Genomic DNA, 5,168 nt, shown 5'->3' on the forward strand with positions numbered 1-5,168 from the left:
TATATATATATATATATATATATATATATATATATATATGTATAGATAAACAGAAATATAAAACTGTATCATTTCTTGTAAATAGAGTTGGTTAAACTGAATAGAAAGATCCTTTATGATTCTGTGCAGATGCTTATTTGCAGATTAATTAATTTCTTGTAATTATTATGATAACAAAATTTTTGGGAACTTTTTTCTATTCAACTTCATCCGCTCTATTTTCTCATAACAAATTATGGTTGTTATTATTATCTGCACAAAAACATCTGCACAGAATCATAAAGGATCTTTCTATTCAATTTTTATAACTTGCTAAAGCAAAATATAGACCATAATTAAAGCCAGTAAATAAAAAGTACTTACTTTGATAACACATTTGTTCATCGGTTTTTAGTAAAATATCCCAACATATATACATCTGTATGTTTTTTTAGAACAATATAAATTATTATGCTGTATAACGAGTATATACATATATATATAAATTTTATGATATAAATTTATATATATTATATATATATATACATACATCTTTTATGCTAAATTTTATCATTAATATAAACATTGCTTCGAATAAAAAAACCAGCTAAGAAAATTCCATTCAAAAAGATTGGTTTAATTTGATATTTCTCGTTGGTGAAATTTTAACATGAATTTTATTGATTGACGACTAATTAATTGAAAATTCGCGATTTCAATTAAAGCTTACCCTTCCGTATGTATCTTTCATATCTATTTCAATTAAGCATTTGGAATTCGAATATGGACTGTAGCGGTTTTCAATATATCGGTTATGAAATTCTAATAATTCCATAGGTTCGCTATGAATGAGCCAGAGTCATATCATTTTCATACTTATCTATCATTGATTCGGCAGAAATTTTGATCTATTGTCTGTTAATTAATCATCTATTCATAGAGATTGTGTAATTAAAATAATACAAATTTTAATATTCGAATAATATGATATAAATATCGTCATCGATTTTATCTTTAGAAGCAAATATATACGAAAACTAATGAAATTTAAACTTTAAATACCCAATTTATTGAAAAATTCCATGGAATTTTATTCGAAAGATTTGAGAATTAATTTTTTTAAACATTTTTTTACACATTTTGTAAAATAAAAAAAAATATATATTCTTAATACATATATTTTTATTAATATTTTTTTCTCTTCCTCTATCTCTCTATCTTGCTTGGTTATATTTCTTCTTTTTAAATAAATTGTAAATAAATTATTACTTATGTGATATATATATTAACCTTTTTTGAGTGTCAATCCTCCCGACAGCCTCTTCGGAAACTGATCGATGATTAAATTCAAATTTCCTGTCTAATCTATCAATATCTATCTCCGGATATAATCGATGTCTACTTATACGTGATATTTTGAGAATAGTTATAATATGAGAGGTAAAAGAGTGGTGCAGCAAGCAGTGCCTGTCGACATCGTCAGCGACTGCTGTCTGACGATTAACATATAAATCAAACTTCTGACAGCAAGTCAGCTCCTCCTCACGCTCGAATTTGTTCTCGAATTCTCTCGTTATCCATTCTGGATGCGTGTGTGCCGCCAGCCATCTTGTATACTACTCTCTCTCTCTCTCTTTCTCTTTTTCGAAAACGCACTAAGAGATATGCGAATGTTGAGAAGAAATAATTTATTGAGATAAAAATCATTTAGAGAATGTATTTTCTGCGCAGCCAAACAATCAGCACTGATGGACTGAAGATGATATCCACATTAGTGCCAATGTTAGATTTTTTCGAAACGATCATCTCATGAACTAGGCAAATATTCAATATACAAATTTTCAGTAAATATGGAAAAAAACTTTTGCATATAAAGTAAATTTTGTACGAAATTACGTTTCAGTAACTTCAAATTCCAAATATATGCGTTGAATATTTGTAGAGAAATAATTTGTAGAGAAATAATTTGCAGACAAATACTCGTCTTTGACAACAATGTATAATTAAATTTAACCTTCCAGAGCTGATGCCGGATCTGTTGAATTCACTCAATCAATTCTTAATATCTGCAAATTATTAGGTACATTCAGTGAATTGATTGAATGAGCGTTTATTGCTATTGATACATTTTTCTAGATTTATTGTGGATCTACTTCAATCAGGCAATAATTACTGAACACTCATTCGATCGTGTTCGCTGAATGCATCCATTGTTATTAAAATAAATTTAATATTTATTCTTTTTTATACGAATTATGTCATTTTGGTTTAAAATTAATTAGTGCCTTTCAATATAAATTAAATGAATCTCGCAGACTTATCAATACCAGTTAACAGAATTTGGCATCAAAAGGTTAAAAGAAATCAAAAGTAATACAAGATATGTGTGTATGATCTTCACTTTGTACAGTTTTTTAGATTAATTGACCATTACAATAATTACAATAATTTAATAATTTAATTATAACTACTTGATGATTTATGTTTTTATTTGTGATATGTATATATAACTGCCGGGCGTGTTTTCGAGGACTAGTTCCACTTGGCAAGAAGCCTACGAACGTAATTTGGAAGGAAGAAACCCAACATCCTTTTGTCTCTCCAGTACATCTCGTTCCGAAGCCGTGATGAGTAGCCGAGGCGGGACGAGTCTTGGGTGCCGTAAGTCTGTCACGCAGGACTAACGAGACCAATCCTGAGAGGATTCACTGTCTGGACATCCGTACTGTAGCGTACTTTCTCCTTTGCTTGCTCTCCTATTCTTTCCGTTTTCCTTTACATACCAAGCGTCGCGCATACGTCCAAGACGATTACTGTACACCCGGGACGTGCAATGGCGTATGCAATTTCCACACTCTCGCCGCTCGCAATTTATCAGAGTCGACCGCGGAAACGCACTAGAAGGCGAAAGATCGAGAAACGAGGATGTATCCCACCGAGGACATGCGTCTTGCTGTTTCTTCACGCCAAAATAACAAAGAAAGAGGAAAGAGAGAATTGGCTTTCCCATGAGATGCAGCGATTGCGTTCCGACGATAATCGTGAGCGCAGTCCGATGGAGAAAATATTGCAAGATATTTGAAAGACAGCGAAAGAGTGATCGGTGAAATGAGATAAACACTTGAGAAACAGTTTTCGATTGTTGTTCAACGTGAATTTTAGACAATTTCGCGATTCTTTAACTTATGCTCGAGATTGCAATTTTTATCTATAAAGCGGAGTATATTACGTCAACGCAACGAGTCTTGTTTCGCTACGCATCGACGATATATTCGCGTGCAATGCTGGCGCGTACCAATTAACAATTAGCGATTTTGATAACGAGCTGTAGCATAATTCGAATTAGCTCTAATCGAGTAATTCCGCGCTCCGCCGGAATGCACTTTCCATGCCCTCGTATTCGCCCCGTTGCTTAGCCGCTTTAAAGCCGCACCTGTACGTACGTCAGCCACATAATTGGCTTTCGCGATCGTGCCGAAGTACTTGAAGGCGCGAGGATTACCAGGAACCTGATTGCGCGAGAGCTTTGTGCAGCAATTTGGATTTTCCGTCGTTCCTCGCTCATCGCCTTCGTCGTCTTTGCCATTTTCGTCGCTTCCACGGAGCTTGTGCATCTTGCCCTACGAGTAGATAGAAAAGCATTTGAAAGAGCCGGAAATCATCGGCAAACTAAAACGTTTTTCTTGATAGGATACGCCGAGTTTATGGTTCCTCTTTAGCTTACAATCAATAAAATGAACACTTAATGGAGATCGAATAATTCTTGTACAATTTGATAACATTTAATAAATTATAGATTATTAAATCGCGCTTAATCATATAGACGATAATAACATAAAGATGAGATAAATTTTATAGCTCACCTCGAATTTGAAATCATATATTTTAAGATTTACCTTTTAAATGTAGGAAAACAATACAAAGGTAAAAAAATTGTATACAATCGCAATAAAAAAAAAATAGATTTTATATTCATTCAACTTATAACTATACATCTAAAATAAACAAAAGGAGATCAATATTACTCCACTTTACGTTTGAATTTATTATTCGCAACGGCATTTTATTACCTTTATAAATTTTTTAACCGACAAAGGAAAATGATATGAAACGTGAGCTTCGTAATGTGTCATCGGAGAATCCATTAAAATTCAACTATTGTTGTAATCTATTAATCGATAAAGCGAATCAAGTGGACGCTCGTTAGCGCGAGTTGCACGGAGTCGCAGTTAGGAGGACTGTCTGCGAATGGCTGAGAAGGAGTAGAAAAGATGACCTCGCAACGTGACCAGACGACTAGGAAAGAGCATCGGTTTACTCAAATGAGGGTGGGATAGGACGTTGTGCGGGACGCGCGGTGCAGAGTACGGAGTTGTAATTACACCTGCATGCATCGTTCCTATGTGCATTATAAATGGCTGTGCATTATGAATGAACCGCCGGACGAACCCGCCGGATTATCCTCCCGAAAGAATGGTCCTGCTATCCAACGTAAATCATACCCACCGGCGTCGTTTTGCACCACCGGCGATGTTCTCTAACCAGGGGGATAATTTCAGCATCGGTAAGCGCGCAAATGCAGGTAATAAGCGGCCTCGACATTTTTCCAAGTATCGAAGTATTCTTCGCAATATTTCTTATAATTTGTATTTTGCAAAATAATTAATCTACAAAGGAAGCTTCTACTTCTCCTTTTCCTTCTGTTTTTCGAAGAATTATGAATTTATGAAGAACTTTATGAGGGTTTAGAATATGCTGGAAAGATACGATATGTGGCAAAGGAAAGAAAGAAAAGACTTTTACAAAATTCAAATTTGCAGAGTATACATCCTTCTAATGTTGATGGCTAGTACTATCTTCACATGCAAGTTTTACTGAGAATGTGTGTAACTAACGACACTATCTACTTTAATTACCTAGATTTTGATTCATTAAATCATAGACATATACTATTTACATACATCTTACAGTAAAATATACATGATATCACAAGTGACCATATTTAAAGGAAATTCATAGATGTAAATTATTTTATTAACTGTATTCTGAAATCAGTCTCTCTCTCTCTCTCTCTCTCTCTCTCTCTCTCTCTCTTCTTCTTCTTCTTCTTCTTTACTTTACTTTACTTTACGTTACTTACGTTTACGTTACGTTAACGTTAACGTTAACGTTAACGTTACGTTAACGTT

At 33.7% G+C, this 5,168-nt stretch overlaps 1 pseudogene; it reads right to left on the reverse strand.

Annotated features, from left to right (window-relative positions):
- Window positions 1-2,659: 2,659 nt before the first annotated feature.
- Window positions 2,660-3,565, reverse strand: LOC105625598 (annotated as a pseudogene).
- Window positions 3,566-5,168: the final 1,603 nt, after the last annotated feature.

The sequence above is a fragment of the Atta cephalotes genome (genome assembly GCF_000143395.1).
Source record: "Atta cephalotes unplaced genomic scaffold scaffold00003, whole genome shotgun sequence".
Taxonomy (NCBI): domain Eukaryota; kingdom Metazoa; phylum Arthropoda; class Insecta; order Hymenoptera; family Formicidae; genus Atta; species Atta cephalotes.